This window comes from Dipodomys spectabilis, unplaced genomic scaffold, assembly GCF_019054845.1.
Source record: "Dipodomys spectabilis isolate Male_0828 unplaced genomic scaffold, ASM1905484v1 ptg000235l, whole genome shotgun sequence".
Taxonomy (NCBI): Eukaryota; Metazoa; Chordata; class Mammalia; order Rodentia; family Heteromyidae; genus Dipodomys; species Dipodomys spectabilis.
In genome coordinates, this window is record NW_024870912.1 from 2464663 (window position 1) to 2485234 (window position 20572).

The following is a 20572-nucleotide window of genomic DNA, read 5'->3' on the forward strand; positions in this document are numbered from 1 at the left end:
CTCAGCCTGGTGTTGCTAGAAAAGTAGTTTTCACACTAGTAGCTAGCAAATAATTAAGTTGATTAAAGCTTTAAGAGTATATTCTCCAGCTGGGTACTAGTAGCTCACACCTGTACTCCTAGCTACTCAGAGGCTGAGATCTAAGGACTGGGATTCAAAGTCCATGAGACTTTTATCTCCAATTAACTACCAAAAAGCCAAAGTGGAGCTGTGACTCAAGTGGTAGATGGTTAGCCTTGAGTGGAAAAAGCTAAGAAATAGCACCCGGGCCCTGAGATCAAACCCCAGGACCAGACATACAAACAAAAAGTATATTCACCAACTAATTAAACTTTAAGCTTCCTGCATCTAAATGTTCACTGAACATCATTCCTAGATTGCACTAGAACATTACCTTGCCCTGTACCTTAGGCTCTATTGTATTGTCTTTAACACACACTATGTGTATTTATGACCTATATGTGCCGATAAGCTCTCAGAACAAATGAACCTGAGACATATGTGAACACCCCATAAAACACACCCAATTGGGCTTTCATTTTGAATATTTTTACATTCACAATGAAATACTAATGTAGGACCATTTTGCCCAACACATAAAAGTTGACAAGCAGTTTCTGAAAATGTGCTTTAAAAAAAAAAATTATCAGCACCTGGTATGCTAAGAAAAGACCGAAGTATAATACATACTGCATCCAGTTGAAAGTAAGTAGGTATGGCAGCTCCAGCTGTGAGATACCCTTTCGGTTGAAATCTGAGACAAATCCGAAAACTTCAATTGTGAGTGTCATTTAAGGAAGAGTCTCTGAGAACTTACATTTATTTAGAGAGCGTATTCTTAGCAGATACTATATGAAAATAATGGCAATTTTTGAAAGGAAAAAAAGCAGTCAAATACAGTCTATACTTTCCGATGTTAAGCATATCCTGTAACATAGACTAATATTTATATACATATGCTAATCATGTATTGTGACATAAACACCTGAGGTCACCAACTTACATAGAGGAATTAGATCTCAGATTTTTTTTTAATTTTTTATTTGTTTATTTGTTTATTTGTTTATTTATTTATTTTTGCTGGTCGTGGGTCCTAAACTCTGAGCCTGGGTGCTGTCCCTCAGCTCTTCAGCACAAGGCTAGTGCACCACCACTTGAGCCACAGTGCCACTAGCGTTTTTTTCTGCTTATGTGGTACTGAGGAATCAAACCCAGGGCCTCATACATGCAAGGCAAGCACTCTACTGCTGAAACACCTTCCCAGCCCAGATTTCAGATTTTGAAGTGTCAGTCTAAAGTCTCTTGGTCTACTGCCTTTAGACCTGTATTGAGGCAGAACAGCAATGCAAGACAGGGAACTGTTCATCGCATGGTGACAGAAAGCAAATAAAGAGATAGAAAGGGGCTAGAAGTGAAAATATCACTGAAAGCATACATTTGGGGATAACTATCCAAGTAACAGCAGTAAGTGTATGGACAAATGACCAATACTTTTTTTTTTTTAGCCTTTTTTTTTTTTTTTTATTGTGAAAATACTGTATAGAGGGGTTACAATTACATGGCAAGATAATGAGTACATTTCTTATCAAGCATTGTAGCCTCCTCGTGACCAATACTTTCAGAACACATAGAGAGGACAAAGTGTGTTTCTGTCATTAATGCTATGGCACATCTCATATTAATAGCGTCTTTGTCTGCTCAAACACTTCATTGGCTTTTTGGCTGGAGAAGATATTAAGAAAGAAGATATTGGAAGCAGCACAAATACACCTATTTAGCACCAACTCTATATACTACATTACAGAAAAAGTCCTACTCATTATTTTTTACCATATCAAGTTTTCTGTTCAATGTTATTGTTTTGAAAGAACTGAGTGGATATGATGTGGATTGAGGTAACCAAGAACTTTTCAGTTACCGAATCATGTGACTCATAAAACATAATTAAAAGGCCAGCAGATAGGGCTTATGTTTTCTAACAAAAGGCTTGAATCTTAAAAAAAAAAACAAAACTTTGGAATGGGCTGTCACCTCTGAGACCCCAGCAGGCACGAAAAGGGGTGAGGAAATAATGGGCTGTGTCATGCTCACATAGTTACTTGACTTTTCTACTTCTCTGAATTCTACAAAGTGACTACAAAATTTCCTGAAAGATCTCTCTTAACGTATCAGAATTCAGATAGGAAATAGATTTTGGATGTGTAAATCATATTAAATCACAGCAAATCATAATATCTAAGCTCAAGTTGGCCAGAATATTATCGCCCTATTTTTAAAAAACCATATCTGGATATGGGGCTCAAGGAGTACAGTGTATCAAGTGTGAGGCCCTATGTACCACTTTTTAAAAAAAGAAGATAAAGAACTCATTCCTAAAATATAAGAAAGCATGAAAATGCACAGTTCTGTGCAAGCAGTGTCTAAAATCTGGATAACTGGAACTTTTTGGCTGCCAGAAAAGTATGAGCATTCCCTCTGAATCACCCAGCACCTCTTTCATCTGTAACTGCAGATGAACCAGAACCATCTGGGGTAGCTGGTATTTCAAAATTTGCAGGGAAAGCTGTACTTATTACAACTGTCTTCTGTGAGGCACAAAGAAAACCAAAGATATAAAGGATTCCCCAGATAGATAAAAGGGGGGGGGGGGAAGGAAACGTTTATTGGGTACCTAACCTGTACCAAAGGCTTTAAACAACCCTGGAGCCTAGGTCTTTTTATTCTCCATTTACAGATTAGAAACTTCAGCTAGGAAAAACTGAATGAGTCACCTCACATATCTGAGGTGAGCATATAAGCTTCAAGAATCTTCTATTGTTGATTCCTCAAAAATACAGCGCATCAAACTATGCACATCAACAGGGAAGGGAAATCTGCATATACGGGGTTAGGGAGCACTTCCACTATACCAGTTTTGTGTTTATCATGAAAATTTGAAAGACAGATCAACTCAGCCTGTGGTAGGCAAGACATAGGATGAACTCCTTTCCTCTTTATCATAGCCAAGAGTTTCCCAATAAGCTCTATCCTTCTTCACATCATGGAAAATGGTCCTGAGACATCTAAAATCATAGACAAGTAGTAGAGTCAACTTGTGTTAAGTATTGTTAAATTCTTTAAAGAAATGGAAGCAAACAAGAGCTTATAAGAATCTATCCAATGCTTGAATGCAGAACTATTTGGAATTGTCTACAATGTTAATTAGTTAATTAGCTAATTAGTTAATACTAATTCCTTATTATTATTTCCAGTGAGAAGTTGGTAGATTGCCTTTTACACAAATAGGCTGCATCTAGACAATACAAATCCTCAGCTAATTTACACTCCAGGACCTGACTTCCCGTCAGATAAGAAAACTGGAGGTAACCAAACTCCAAAGAGAGGCACTGTGCATACTCTCTCTCGCAGAGGTATGCAGCTCCTAATGTCATGAGCAAGCTGTGCCAGAAACATAGATACACATGCTTGTGTCTTTCCACAAAGACAGACCCTAAAAAATAAAAGTACACATATGACATTAATTTTGACAGCATCCAGTTGGCCAAGCACTACTGATTTCACTTGGTAGCATGAAACACTGGCAAACAAATTCCTTTATTCCAACATGAACTATGCATATTAGTTTTCACATTATTTATTACAATGCATATAATGTCTATTATAGATTGCTTTTAAAAAGGGTTAAAAAGAAAAGGGTTCAAAGAGGCAAGTGGAAAGAATCACTGCAAGTGGTTAGATGAGATATTGTCATAAGGAACCTAATCACATAGCTGTTGTGGCACAGGGGTGTTAAAAAGCTGGTTTGAGGTCTAGTGCTAGATTGTGGTGTAGAACTGGTTCCAGGTTTGCTAGGACTGCATGGATATTACAGAAACTACTCTGAGAAGAAGCAAGCAGTACTCTGAGAATTGGAGAACTCAGGTTTATTATACTGGCAAGCCCAGAGGAGTTTCTACTCCAAAGACTGAGCCCTGACTGACAGGAATACCATCCTTTTATAGCACTTGGGTTCTGGGTTTTAGTGTGGGTTTTGAGTTCTGTTTTACTCCAGTGATTACAGTTTCACAAAAATTACTTGAAGCATAAAGGTCAAGCTAGTTCTGGTTAAGCTGAGTCTGGCAATAGCAGGTTTTTCCTTATCGTAGTAAGCTAGTTCTGAAAATGGCAGGTTTTCCCTATCATGAACAGGTTTGAGTGTATCACATCAAGCAGAGCATTAGGGCTGAGCTGAATCCCTGGGGACAGAGTTAGAGTTTGCTTCCCATTGGTCTGTGCACCAGATGGCCTGATGATAGGTCAAGGGTGCTTCAGTACCCTAGTACCCAGGTGATTCATCTGATATGTTGAATAAGTTCATGGGCCTAGTTTTCTTGATATGTTTTCTTTTTTCTTTTTCTTTTTTTTTTTTCTCTGTCAGTCATGGGGCTTGAACTCAAGGCCCTGATGCTTTCTCAGAGCTCTTTTGTTCAAGGCTGGTGCTTTACCACTTTAAGCTGCAGTACCACTTCTGGTTTTCTGGTGGTTAATTGGAGAAAAGAGTCCCATGGACTTTCCTGTCCCTACTGGCTTTGAACCATGATCCTCAGACCTCAGCCTCCTGAGTATCTAAAATTGCAGGTGTGAGCCACCAACACTTGGCTTTCCTGGCATGCTGTTATATGGTCTTTTGCCCATATACTCCTAATTTCACTTGCTAAGTCAGTAATATTTTGTGTGAATGTTATTTATCAGTGTGCCTCATGTTTTGTGCCATACAGATGGTGTTAATTACAAACAAGATGTAGTCTTTCTGCTTTGCATTTGTGCTCAAAATGGAGCACATTTCCTGTGCTTTGTCACTCAGGGCAAAGCACAGCCTGAAAGCTACTATTTTAAACAATATGGAGTAACCTTGGAGCAGAGCACATGGACCTACAGCAAATGTGACCCAGCATCTATTTTGGACTCTAGCTTGGGTTGTATGCTAGTTAGTTTTCTCCTGGCTATGATAAATATCTGAGAGAAACTAAAGTATGGAAGGTTTGTTTAACTCCTGGTTTCAGAGCTTTTAGTCCTTGGTCACTTGGCTTCATTGTGTTTGGGGTATGGTAAGGCTGAATATCATGGTGGGAAACATGGGGTAGAGTCAAAGCTTAAACCTCGTGGAAACCAGGAAACAGACACAAGAAGGAGCAGGAGATATGATACATCCTTCAAAGACTTGCTCACAGTGATTTACTTTTTCCAACTAAGCCCCACTTCCTACCACTTTCACCGAATACCATCAAATTATGAATACCCATTGGATTAACCCACTGATTAAGTCAGAGTCTTCATGATCCAATTTGCCTCCTAATGTGGGATCTATCAGCCGGGGACCAATCCTTCAAGATATGAGGCTTTTGGGAGATATTCCATGTATAAACCATAATGAGTTAGTACAAGAGACATGCAACACATCTCTCAATGGCTTTTGGAATTTTCTGGTGGCTTGACATGTTTCATCTTTTCAAACTAGTTTATTCCATCAGGCATGGCTAAGGGATTAGAAGGGAACTTGACATTGACATTATAACTGTTCATGATGGGAACAATTCCCCCATTGTTTTCTGAAGGATTGACATTGCTTTGTGTCTAAACCATGTTTTTCCACAAGGACTCTTTTTTCTTCCTATCTTCTATTTACTAGTTTCTCTCAAGAAGATTCTCTTACCTCAGAGTCACCAAGGGCCAGCCAAATGTGTGTTTTTGTGAGGTCTTTAAAATGTTTTGATGGTTTGTTTTGTTCAAAAGACCATGGAGAGGTGGATGGGAAAGGGAAATAAAATAGAAGACTGAAACATTAACCCAAAGAGCTTTGTACAGTTGTGCCTGGAAGAAGGGGCAGCCTGGCAGGATGGGGCCACTTCAGAAGGACATTCCTCTCATTAACTGAGGAAGATCCTTACCACAGCAGTCTCTAGCCTGCTTGGCTCACTGACATATCACCCCAAATAGTCACTGAGAGAATCAGCAGCAAGCAATGTCATATTGTTTTGTACACAATGAGAAATGCCAAGGAGGAGAAAGCTACTTAAATACACAGAATTCCTGTGGGTCCCATGTCCTCTCTTCCCAGCTTCCATCTGGCACAGACGCTTCCTGGAAACCTCCTGTGCAGCAGCTGTCCAGCCACCTGACAGCTGAGGGCTTAACCAGCCAATGCTTGTTTTCTCTACATCCCGAGGTAACAAGAACAGCAATGCCCTAGGGCCCAGCGCCAAGGCAGAACCAACAAAGAGAGCATGGAGAGCCATGATTCGTGGGAAAGTGAGGGCCTTCCTAGAATTCCAGAACTCTGTGGGCACCTCCCCAAAGGCACAGAGCCATTTCTGCTTTGTTGATTGCTAGATTCTTGTCTGACCCCATCCCACCTGTGAGGTTGTAAACGCCGTAAATAAGGTGCCATTCATTAAGCATTTGTTAACTTAATTCTTTATGCCAATTCCTATATGGGGCCACTGGAGGCTTTAAGCCCAAGAATACTCTAATGAGTGAAAGAGCTTTAAGCAAGCCAACAATGTAATGTGTTGGTGAAGTGCTTAGAGTCAGAGAGGAAGATGAGAACAATTGTGGGTGGGATTTCATGGAGGAGGGGTAGGTGTTACTCAATAATGGCAAAGCTCCTGTCTGGCTAAGGGTGCATTTCAGAGAGGGAAGTGAGAATTGGGCCAGCTGTGAGTGTAAGAGGTGTTTAAAGGTTGCTTTTGCTTTTTAGAAGTGTCAGCTGAGATAACTAAAAGCAGGAGAAAAAAAGCTTGGTTTCAATTTGTGTGTGCCTTTGTGCCTTTCTCTCTCTATAGACACTTTGCAATCATGTTTCATTCCAGGAAGGACTGATTCATAGTATATTTTTGACAAGAGACTGAAATTTCCCAAAAGAACAGTGGAGCCTCCTTAGGACAGACCACAAGTTAGGCCATGACTTCTTGTTTATTCTGACCAACAATAATCCACTGGAATTTTTCCTTAAACAAGGACTGAAATAATGATCAACCAGGCCATACTTTGACCAGGACTACTTAATAATTATGTATATATCTCTCTTTTCCTACCTCTAGTTCTCTGTCTTTTAGCTTGTGTTTGTGCCCTCAGCATTCAATTCTGATGGAATAAAAATCTGTACCCAGGTCTCTGTAGTGTTAGAGTGTTTAGAGATAGATAGTATATCTTAGTTTGGGGCAGGGAAGTAAGATTGCTTTATGCTAAGAACATTCAAGAAAGGACTGACCCAAGTAGGGTAGGAAGACCACATTTGAAAAAAGACAAAAGCACACTTTCCTTTTTGCTACTTTCAAGTAGGAATCCCCAGCCTGATATCCAAGTTGGGGTAAATCCTAAAGCCCATCCAGAAGCACTCAAGATCTGGCTGCCAGCTTTCGTCTCATTTGACCATTTTGACGCAGTCACAGTAGAGTACGCAATTTGGAATGTGGAAGCTTATGAGATTTATTTTCTAGTATCTGACAAGCCCTTTCCTTTGTGTAGATGGTATTCATTTAAAAAGTCACGGGGGTGCTTGTGCAGTTATTTCCTGTGTGTGCACACTGTAACTTCAATCCTGACGGCTTAAGAGAGAGGTGCAGTCTGGGGAGCTGACAGGGAGTCCTCAGGAAACTAACGACTCATTCCAGATAAAGATTTATGTTTTTCAATCAGAGACAGAGAATAACAACCAGGCACTTTAACAACACGCTGGAGAATGCTCACTAGAAAGTGGAGAACAAAAATCCAAGAGGAAAATACTATGGTTTCATTTGTCAGCATCAACATCTAGCATCAAGTTGCAGCACAAAACTTGATGACATGGTGGCATCATAAATGGATCATAAATGGCAGAGTCAGAAACACATGCTGGCACTATGTGTGTTGAAAAAGAAAATCCTTGGTTGGCTCTGTTTCCCAGCATTGGAACGAGGCTCATAATGAGCAGAGGATAAAAGCAGATGTGGGATCCGGTGGGATTTTTAAGGGGGTAAGCATTCGCCACAGTATAGGTCCTTCTTCGTGATCCCAGACCTTCAGCAAACTAAAGCCATCTCCTCTGCACCATCTGTGTAACAAGCTTTGGTAGAGCCAAGGGCCTGGATATAGTAGACATTATTAATGTCATGGCGGCAGAGGATTAGCATGAAAGGCATTCATGAGAATGTGAATATGAGCTTCACCCAGGTTATTTGCCAGGTCTAACTGAGGTTCCAGATGGATACTGTAGGTGTTTCTGAGTGCCTGGGAAATCACACGACTACCAAGCTTAGGTCATTTGGGGAGAATAATCTCTAAGCAGAGAATCTGCTTGATTCCTTCCATCAACACTCATATGTCACAATCATTGTTCACCACATTTACATAAGAAAATAATGGACAAAATAAATGTTTGAAGGGTGATACATTCTATTGAGCAAAGAATAGAAACTACAAAAGGTTTAATACAGTTAGGTGAAGTCTAAAGAAAACCAGCATATACCAAATGATAAAGACGCTGCCATGACCTACAGAGACTCATAATTTATAAGTGACAGCCATTGAAATCTATGTAAAGACATTCAAGACTAAAATGTGAGTACATGGGAGCAAAGAGCCCATATCTGGGGTTTTTGCAGGGTTCCAGAAGGAAGAAGCCTGAGCAAAACAGCCAGAGGTCATGGTACATGCAGGCTGTGTGCTCTGAGTTGTGGGAGAAAAGTCATGCAAGCAATAAAGAAAGAACTAATGGTATCTCCAGAACTATTGGCCCATTCTCAGTCTGTCATATACATGGCATTGAAAATGGTAACCAGAAAAACTTTAGGAACAAGGCAAGGACTCCCTCTGCCTTGATCTTTCATAGATCCTCCCCTTCCCTCTTCTCATCGCCCACAGTAAACACAATTCCTACTCTTACCAGCACTTCAGTGCCAAACACATTGTCACCACACTCACACTGAGTTGGAATTTTTATCATAGCTTTCTTTCTAACTTCACAGTGAAGACTTGAGTCCAGGTTTCTCCTCTAACGCTCATTGACTTGGTAGCCTGAAGTCCAAGTTGTGGCCTAAACAGCTTAGTACTGGCTCTCTGATTCTCCAGAGATGATGGGAGGACTGGTCTCAGGAGATAACTCACTGGGGAATGGTTCTCAGTCACCTTGAGCTTGTCTTGTATACCCTTCTCTTAATGCTCTCCAAGCTATGTTTATTGAAAGACTAAATACATCTGATGGGAGTTCTTGAGTAGGACTGAATGGCATAAGAAGATATCAACCACTGCACATATAAAATCTTTTTTATCTAGTTTCTCTATCTTTAATCTTAAAAGTTCCATGGAAGTACATTCCAGAGAGTGCTGGCCACCTCGGTGGCATTCTGCACTAGCAGAAATTATTTTGAATCAGCACTTTCTTTCCCAAGGTCATTCTTCCTTGCATTCTTTAAAGTCTGCTGATTGCAATTTGCCCTTTCTGGGCACTTCCTGTTTTCTCACCAAGCTGTGTCTGCTCTTGGCACCAATTTGAAGCAAACATCCTTTGTTGTTAGCCCTACATTTTTAAAGCAACTCCTCTTTTCTTTACTACTGCCTTTCATCCACTCACCCTTACTAACTGGTATGAGCATTATCTTCTCATGCATACTTCTCATCTTTTTTTCTTCCCAGGGAGCTATACCTTAGCTGCTAGTTATGATTTTGACTTTAAATATCCCTCAAAGAGTTGGCTGTGAGAGGCTTGGCTCCTAGCTAGATGTTTCTGCAACGTGGTAACAACTTTAAGAGGTGGAACCTAATGGGAGGTCTTTAGGTCATTGGGGATATGTCCTTAAAGGCAACAATGGGAACCATGGCATGTCACCACCTGCCATGACTGGGGACAAGGTAGTAAAGAGACCAGACCATGGAATTGAGGTTTGGGATACCAGGGGCCTGAAGCCTTCCACCAGTTTCAGATGCCTGAGGTCCCTTCTACAAGGTATTTATTGAGTAGGGTACAGGGGCTTACATGCAGAAAGTGAGGTATCAATATTCTTGAAGTCACAAGCACCAACGTGAATACAATCTCATTCAAGTAATAAATGACTTCTTTATCTTAAGAGGTAAATGTAAGCAGTAAATAACTTACAAATTACATAGGCTATTGTCTATCCCCAAGCTCCCAGAAAGTTTGGGGTTGAATTAGCCCTCACCCAGGATAGAAATCTGAATCCCTGTAAAGCCAGGACTGATTGACCTTTCCAGGAAACTCTCAGCATTCTGAGAGTTCATGTTGGGAGGAGGCTTTCCAAACTCCCAATCCTTTCAGGTTTCACAGCTCAGCGTTTCAGGCTCTCACATGGACATTTCTTTTACTCTTTTGCTTCCTGGTCATGTGATGAGGGATACTGTTCCATTACATACTATCACCAGGATATGCTGCCTCACCAAAGGCTGAAAGCAATAAGGCCACCAATCCCAGTCTGAATCCTTTGGCCAAAATAACTCTTTCTCTATATAAATTGATTTACCTCAGTTATTTGTTATAGTGATAGAATGGTACAGTGATTGAATGCTCTGGCCTTGGCTTAGGATCATGGCATGCACAAGTCCCTGCTTCTGAAATATGAGGAAGAAGCTACAGTAGCAGCCTAAGAGGAAGAAGCCAGAGGGACAATGTCTCCAGTAATTTCCCATTCTTGGCTATAGTACAATATCTATTCATCTTCCCAGAAAACCAAGACAAGGAAAATCAACATAGACAAACTTAATCTCATCATAATTGATTTTTATTGAACTCACTTTATCCTTCGTCTTAAAAGATTTTGCCATTTTATTGCAAAAGATTTAGTGACTTTAGGTAATTATTCTGGCCTAGGTAACTTCTTTTATAGTAAAGACAATAGCACATTCAATATAACAAATCAAAATAACCTAAATGTTGTTTTAATTTTCAGTTACACGGTCCTTGTCATGATCTATGTGCATCCCACACAGAAAAATAAGAGTAAGAAAACATAAGAAATGTAACTGGCAGCAATGTATTTTATGGGCTTCCTTCAAGCAACTTTTCCTAAAATATGTTCAATTACATTTCCAAAGGAAATGAAAAAATAGAATTCATGCTATTCAAAACCAAAATCCTTGACTAATAATTTATTTCTTAATATTTTCCAAGGTACTCTGTATTCTTATTTTAGTCAGGAAATATGCAAATTCCTCAAGAATAAAGCCCTCACTGACAGAAGTCTGTGTCAATCAGATTGTTTCCCAGGTGGCCATGATGTAGTGATAGGCTTTCTGTCCTTCATGTACTTTTCCTCTGAATAGTTCAACTACTTCTCCAGGGTGCTGAGAGTTTTACAGTCAACTCCTTGAACAAACTGCTTCTTTTTTTCCTCATTTACCATATATCTCTCTGTTCTCACACTTCCACTCTACCCATCCTTACTCATTATCTCCCACTGGAAGACTTATACTCTCAATAAACATTTCTAGAGCCCAACACAGGATCTTGACATAAAATTGTCTTGGGATTTCCCCCCCAGAAGCCAATATTAAGGCCATCATTTGAGAACACGTAGTTCTTTTGGAAGATGGATGATCCCATGGGAGTGGCAAAGTAAAATAGGAAAAGAAGCAAGTATATATTCAATATTAAGCAAATTAGCACTCTAAGTGACTAGAGTATACTTCCACTAGTATCTAATTTAACTGTTTGTCTTGCCTGAAGGGCAAGGGTGCTTGGGCATTTACACACCAAAATACCACCACTCATTCAACCATTTATTGCTAATTTCCCAGCATTTCTAGGCTGTTTCAAGGAATTGAAAATATGAAGTTCTGCAGCTATAGGAGACCCTTAGGCTAAGAGCTCAAGGGATTACAGCTAGATGTTCAGCTTGGGCACTGAAGTAGTAAGGAGAGGGCACAGGAGCAGAGTCTTGCAGTGTCTGCTGCCTCCATTACAGTACTTACCTATGTGTGGATTCCTCACAATGCTGTATTTATGCCCAGAAGCAGATGGCAAATTTATATCATTTAGAGTCTCAATCCTAACTGGTTACTAGTGGCTTTCTGATGACTACTTCTGAGGTTATGTTAAAGATCAGCAGGACAGAGAACCTGGGTACTGACCTATATATATTTTCTATTTCTAGAGATTGGGAAGTCAAACTCAGTGCAGTGTTTGGTGAGTGTCTATGGCTTGTGTCCTCACAGAGTAAAAGGGGTAAGCTAACAAATCCCATTGTAACCTAATCAATCACCTCCAAGCCTCATCTTCCAAAGCCACAGTAATAATGATTTGATTTCAACACATGAATTTTGAGAGAACTCTAATGTTAAATAGTAGTAAGGATTCTGTTGAAAGAATCCCTTGCCGGGCACTGGTGGCTCACGCCTGTAATCCTAGCTACTCAGGAGGCTGAGATCTGAGGATCGCGGTTCAAAGCCAGCCCGGGCAGGAGAGACCATGAGACTCCTATCTCCAATAAACCACCACAAAACCGGAAGTGGCGCTGTAGCTCAAGTGGTAGAGCGCTTGCTTTGAGCTGAAGAGCTGAAGGACAGTGCCCAGGCCCAGAGTTCAAGCCCCACGACCGACAAAAAAAAAAAAAAAAGAATCCCTCCCTCTGAATCAAAGTTACAGGCTCTACAGCTTTCTCCTTCCTCTGTCTCTCTGTCTAAAGGGGCCTTCATCCATTTCCATTTGGAGAAATCCTCTCCATCTTCCAGTGTCCATTCCAGACCCCCCACTCCCATAGCTTCAACCTGGTTCCAGCATGACGTTCATTGAGCTCATTCTTTCTATTTGGCTATAGATAACTATGTCAATCTGGACAAGGGAAAACTTGCCTGAGAGAGAAAGAAAATGAATTAGCCTAAGTAACAGAAAATGTAACATGAAATTGAAATTTCATGTAATCTTTAAAAATGTAATTTAGGTTCTTCCTAGGTTGAATATCAACAAATGTACTTTGCTCAGAAGTGCTTAGCATCTACATTATCCTATGAATTTGGGGAATGAAACTATGAAGAGAGCACAGTCCATCCTTCCACAATCTCACATACTATGGGCACAGACTTTCTGAGCCCTTACCCCACCCTTGCTGCTTACTGGTGGTGATCTGGGGGGTGTTTATTTAATCTCTTTGTTTATCAGAGTTCTTGTTAGTTCTTTGTAGAAATTATACTTGTTAATCCATCTAAGGTGTGAATGGGACCTGGTACACTAGTTCCATTTAGCTCATCTCAGCTCTTTGCCTTTCCTATGAAAGCATGGATAAAGAGCATTTCCCTTCTCATCTAGGGAAATCAGGCTGAAGAATGAAGAGCTACCATTTGAAGTGGGTACTGGATGCCCATTTCACCAAATAGAAATCTAGGAAGACTCTTTTAGGCAGAGAACATGGCACATGCAAACTGGCCAAGGAAGGGTTCAGCCACCCAAGAAACACCCCCAACTGCATAATATGGGAAAAAGTGAATTCGATCTTTCTTTTCTCAGAAATGAGGAATGACCACAGATTTTCAGCTTAGAAATGGATGTGATCAAACTTATTCAAACAGTATGATGCTCGCAAAAGAACCAATGAAAATATTGAATTGTCATGAAAAAAAATCCATCACTCCTTTTTCTCTAAATTTACCAAATAAGCTCTGAATCTAAAATAGAAACATATTGACTTGACTTTGCTAAGTGAGTCACTCCAAAGTGAATCTATGAAGCATCTACTCTATGATATCTTTCACCTGAGAGTCACTCTGGTACCAAGCTCTTCTCCAGACCAGATGCAATGTAGAGCTCACCTGGGTGGATGAGGTAAAACACATGTGCACTGGACCCCTCCAACACATGCAGGAAACTAGCACTTCCCCACACAGTCAGGAGATGAGTGGAAAACTGAAGGACTATGGAAATGGAAATGAGCAAATACCTCTCTACCTTATAAGGACCTGTCTCCCCCTTGAGTCATGAAGTCTTCTCTGAAGATAAACCAGCTAAGTCAAGCCTGAGGCCACCTACCCTTTGAAGAGCCAGCCAAGGCAAAGCATTGCAGCACAAGGCCTTCGAGAAGGAATCAAAAAGAGGCCAATGTGGCTGGAGTGGGGTGAAGTAAAGTCATGGCTTTTTCTTCTTGGCTTGTTTACATATTGGAGAGTGTTTGATGCATTGTTCACTTTTCTGTAAGAATGTTTGACTTGATAGAAGTTAAGGAAGAAACTTGTAGAAGCAGAACAACTGCATAAGGTTATGAGTGAGTCCAAAGGAGAGTAAAGACCCCACCCCCTCAAGGCCAAAGCTGTCCATCAAAAGTATGAAGCGATTCAATACAAGTGAGCAAGCTCCAATAACCAACACTGTCAGACTATACCTCCTTCACCCTAAAACCCCACACCACTCAGCATGGAATAAAATGCTAGGGGGACAATAAGAATCCTAGAAATAACTTAGATCAGTCTAGAATCTCTGTTACGTAAGACCACCAGACCAAAATATACCAAAGGCAAAGTTCTTGAACAGTCATTTACAATCAGGAACAACCACAATGAAATCATTTCTGAGAAATGAATTATCTTACACCAAATGCCATGGGTCTCACCTTGAAAATCTGCTCCCCAAGATCCAAAGGCCCCAGCAGAGCCAGTGAGAGGTGGGTGTGTGAAGAATATCTGAGTGTGGCATTTGGGAATCACTAAGGTTGTGAAAACCTAGTTCAAGTCATCAAAAAGGAAAACAGAATCTAAGAGTGTTTTACAGTATCAGCAAACTTCATCCACTTCACAATTTCTGATATAGCCAGTTTACAAGAGGAGCAAACCTTCAGTATCAATGGTATAACTTTGTCAGCACAGATAAGTCACTCCCTGGTTAGTCCACTTGTATTTGTGGGTACCTGCTTGTGTGTATCTGCATGCAAGACATGGGCAAATATGAAGGATAATGCTGTGCGTGGCTCAAGGACCTGCACTTCTTTTTTGGTTGGTTGTGGGTCTTGAACTCTGGGCCTGGGCATGTCCCTCAGCTCTTCAGCTTAAGACTGGCACTCTACCACTTGAGCTACAGCACCGCTTCCTGTTTTCTGGTGGTTAGTTGGAGATGAGTCTCATGGACTTTCTTACCTGGGCTGGCTTTGAACCGTGATCCTCAGATCTCAGCCGCCTGAGTAGCTAGGATTACAGGCATGAGCCACTGGCACCCAGCTAGGGCCTGCACCTTTGAATAAATCTGGCTAATTTAAAACTACTTTCCACATGGCTTACCTTTTATCAGTTTGTCTTTCAATTGCTCAACTCATTCCTACTTCCCATTGTGAATTTAAGTATATTTTGAACATTGAGGTGAACAACCAAACTCAAAAGCAGGTACTGGTGGCTCACATCTATAACTCTAGCTATTCAGGTAGCTATTCAGAGATCTGGAGGATTATGGTTTAAAGTCAATCTGGGCAGAAGTCTGAGAGACTCCCTCTCCAAAATAATGAGCAAACTGCCAGGCTGAAGATGTGGCTCAAGGCTATATCAGCTAACACTTGTTCAATGCTAACTGAACAAGTATGAGGCCCTAAGTTCAAATCCCAGTACAGGAAAAAAGACAGTGCTTAGACTTACTTAGCATCCAGTGTTGTTGGCTTCTTCTGATCAAAGAAGGGGAAATGTTACCTTGGTCCTTCTCTTGTTAATTATCATACTGGTAACCAAAGAAAAGGTGGAGATAAGCAGTGATTGAACTACTACTGCAGTGCCAAGCAATTTTCTTATATTATTATTAATATTATAATTATCATAAGGTAGTATACATTATAATACTATCAATTTTATTTTATAGATAAAGAAATTCAGGGTCAGAGAACTTAATTAATTTGCCTAAGCTGGTGAAAAGGATCAAAGTTGGATTCAAATCTACTTAACATGCTAAATAGACCTCTTTCTAACATTGTGAATGAGTTTTCTGCTAACTTAAACACATGGTATTAGTACTAATCAACAAACTTAGTAAAGTTTCAGGATACAAATCTAAAAAATCAGTAGCATTTCAATATACTAATGATATAATATACTAACAAAAATAGACTAATAAAACTAATAATATACTAACAATAAACTATCTAAAAGATAAATAAAAAAACAGAACTCATTTATACCAGTGACTCACTCCCCCCCCAAAAGACAAGACAGTAAATTATCTGTTTACCAAACACTATCAAACATTAGTAAAAGAGGAAATCACAAATAAATAGAAATAGATATCATGTTCATGGTTTGGAAGAGCTGATGTTGTTAAAATAACCATTCTACTCAAAGATTTTAGGTGTTCCCTATCAAACTGCCAATGAGATTTTTTTTTTTTACAGAAATGAAAAAAAAATTCTGAAGTTCTTTGGGAATCACAACCCTGGATAACCAAGGCAATTGATAACAACAATGAGAAAAGCTGAAGCTATCACACTGTCTGAACTGAAAAATCTCCTACAATTTATAGTGAACAAACTAGATATCACCTACACACCTATGATTATAAAAAAAAAGACAATAAAAAGCCTGTCTTTAATGGCTAACACTTGTAATCCTAGCTACCCAGGAGGCTGAGACAAGAGGATCAAGGTTCAAAGCCAGCCCAAGCAGAAAAGTTCTCAAGGCTCCATTTCCAATTAACTAGCAAAGAGTTAGGTTGGAGTCATGGGTCAACTGGTAGAGATCAGCATTGAGTAGAAAAGCCAAGTGAGAGCACAAGACTTGAGTCACAAGACTGTCACAAAAAATAAAAGAATAAATAAAAAGAAAAAAATGGACAGAAATGAGTAATGTAGGCAAGAATTTGGAGAAAAAGGAATGTAAATTAGCATAGCTATTATGGGAAACCATATGGCAGTTCCTCAAAAAAGAAGAGAAAATAGAGCTACCATATGGCCCAGCAACCCCACCGGGTATATACACAAAGTAAATGAAATCAATATGTCAGAGATATCTGCATTTCCATGTTCATTGCAGCACTATTGACAAAAATGAAGATATAGGATTAAATCAAATGTCCATCAATAGAGGAGTGGGGAAAAATGTATACAGAAAACATGGAAAGAAGGAAATCCTGTCATTTGTAACAACATGGAGGAGCCTGGGAAGCATTATGTTCAGTAAGCCAAGCACAGAAAGACAAATATCACATAATCTCACTTACATGTGGAGGATAAAAGAGTGGGACCCATGGAAACAGAGTCAAAATGGTGCTTATGAGAGGGTTTGGGCTGGAAGAATGAGGTTTGGGTCATAGAACACAGTTTTGTTTATTCATGTGAAATAAAATTCAAGAGAGCAAATGTGTATTATAGTGATTACAGTTTGTGACAATACACTGTGTACTTGAAATTCCCTAGGCAAGTAGATTTCAAGTGTTCTCACTACAAATAAAAGTGATACCTCTCTGAAATAAAGTACATTTGGCTTCATTTTACTATTCCACAGTATATTCTGTGGTCACTGCAAAAAACATATGTCTCTTGTTGATAAAAATAAAATGATAAAACAAGAGCATAGTTGATAATAACATACATTTTTAGAGCCAGACAACTTGAGTTTGGGTCTTTACCATACCAGTTACTAACCTTGACCAAATTACTTGAGCCTTGAGCCTTCTGTCTCAGTACTATATATATATGTGTGTGTGTGTGTGTGTGTGTGTGTGTGTGTGTGTGTGTATCCTTATGACCTATACACACACACACACACACACACACACACACACACACACATATATATATATATATATATATACATATATCCAATGACCTAACCTCCTCCCACTACATCCTGTCTCTGAAAGTTCAAGCAGTGCCCAATGGTGCCATCAGCTGGGTGCCAAGCCTTCAACACAAAAGCCTTTGGGGGCATGTAAGATCCAAAATTTAAGTCATTAGGTCATTTTTAATGCCACAAATTTTTATTTACCAAAACCTCCTTCCACTCTTCATTTCCAATAATAGAAAGTCCAGAAAAAAATATGGTGTAGCTACTTACTGGCATATTAAGCAATTAGAATGATGACATAAGGACTATGACCTAGAATGAAGCCACACCTTCAATATAATGAGTGGGAGAGAGGGTGTAAAATTATGCAAATACTATCATGACCTGCATATGAAAAAATGGACTGTGAGGGAAAAAATTAACAACTTTCATACTAGTAACATAAAATAGTAGGTTTTTTTCTTCATTTTTACCAATTTGGTTCCATGACTTGATACTTTTATTCATTATTTTAACAAGTATCATCCCAATGCACTAGTGACACATATGAAAACCCTTGAGCAACCATCTACAGCCTGCTTTGATAAGTTCAATTCACATGCTTCTAGCAGGATGAGTTGTGTTTGACCAAAAGGCTAAGGATAGCTAGGCACCTGTGGTTCACTCCTGTAATCCTAGCTACACAGGAGGCTGAGATCTGAAGAGTGCAGTTCCAAGCCAACCCAGGCAGAAAAGTCTATGAGACACTTATTGCAAATGAGCACCAAAAAGCGAGGAGTAGAATTGTGGCTCAATTGGTAGAGTCCAAGACAGTACCTGAGTTCAAGCCCCAAGACTGGCACTACATATATATAAAGGCTAAATATGTTTGGAAATATCACACAGAATGAATAAAAATCTTCAGAAAGAATAAGAACCTAAGTACTGCCATAAGAAAATAAATGTTCCTTAAGAGCTAAAAGTGGCCATCTGCTAAGAAAACACTGGAAGAGCCAGGCGGAAATTTGAGGCTGCTTATATTTCCACTGTGGAAGCGTTTTTGACAGATGGAGGCTTCCTCTCCTTCCCTCCTGCCAGGCTTGCAGGAGCTCTGCCAAAATCAGGGCTCTGTCCCCACAGTGAATCCTTTGGTAATATTTTTCCTCTACTCGTTAGCAGCATCTCAGCTTGCCCCAAGATCTGCAGGCTGCCACTCTGCCTATTCTTACCTTATTCCCCTCCTCAGTCTTGTCCTCTACTTCTCTCCTCCCCTGTTCTGACACCAGTGGGATTATAACATCTGCTTGCCATTGTTGGGACAACTGGTAGCAGAGGGATTTAAAACAATTTTTGGTGGCCAGTCATTGCTCCAGCCTGGGCAAGAGCTTCTTTAATTTGAATTCATAACCTCCACTGATCAGCTAGCTGGCTGGAGGGTCAGCACATGAAACCTCAGTTTTTCCATCTGCAAACCTAGGGTGATAATGACAATCTCTGTCTTATAGAGTTCTTAAGATGATTCATAATTCTACCGTTTTATAGATACATCCAATAAATCTTTATCTCTGCAAGCCTCTCTCAAATTCTTCATTACCTTTGGGTCAGCCATATCTCTATCTTTCCTTCACACCTATCTCTTCTTCTCCCTTTCACTGGACATTATTTTATTCTGTAAGAGTGAATCTGAAGCCCAGAGCTGGTGGCTCATGCCTGTGATCCTAGCTACTCAGGAAGCTGAGTTCTGAAGATTATGGTTCAAAGCCAGCCCAAGAAGGAAAGTCCGTGAAACTCTTATCTCCAATTAACTACGATAAAATTGGAAGTGGAGCTGTGGCTCAAAGTGGTATAGTACCAGCCTTGAGTGAAAAAGCTCACAGACATCACCCAGGCCCTGAGTTCAAGCCCCACAGCTGACAAAATAAGAATAAATAAATAAATAAACATAAAAGGATGTGATGCTCTTCTATACTTGTATACTTAGAGCCTGGTGACAGTTATAATTAGATCCTTAGCTTTTTTTTTTTTTTTAATTGTGAAAATACCATACAGAGGGGTTACAATTACATGGGCAAGATAATGAATACATTTCTTATCAATCATTGTTGCCTCCTCCTTTGTTTCCCCTTCCCATCCCTTCCCATCTCCCCTCCCCCCCATTCCCCCACCTCCCCACCAAAGTTGTAAAGTTCGTTTTTCGACATAACAATTTGTACATCTCCATCCCACAAAGTCAAATTGTCCAAAGACTTTGCTATAAGTGAAAGATCAGAAATACAAATCACATTTGTCCAAATATGTCCCAAATATGTATGCATGTGTATGTGTCTATGTATATATTCAAATATATATGTGTATGTGTGTATAAATCCATATGTGTATATTTGCATATGTATATATTTACATATGTGTGTATATATGTATATTTGAGGGCCTTTACTTAAAACTTGTACTTAAATTCAGGTCTTGCTCTCTTAATCAGCTTTTTTGCTTATGGTTGATGCTCTACCACTTGGACCACATCTCTACTTATAGCATTTTGCTAGAGATAAGAGACTCCCAGGTTTGTCTTCCTAGGCTAGTCCGAACTGTGATTCTCAGAGCTCAGCCTCTTGAGTAGCTAGGATGATAAGTGGGATCCACCAGTGCCCAGCCCCCACATAGATCTTTTTAATTCTTTGTTTCCCTTTTCTTTCCAAGAGAATTGATTTAAGATTCAAAGAATGAACTGGACATTAGCACAGGAGGAATTATGTTCATCATACAAATTGCCCCCCAAACCCAGTGTCTCTTAAGTCACCCCTCCAAAGTGAACTTGAGGCAACCAGGGGGTAAAGTCTTCTGTTGTCTGTTATCTTCAGTGCAGGGAGCAGCACCCACCAGTCTC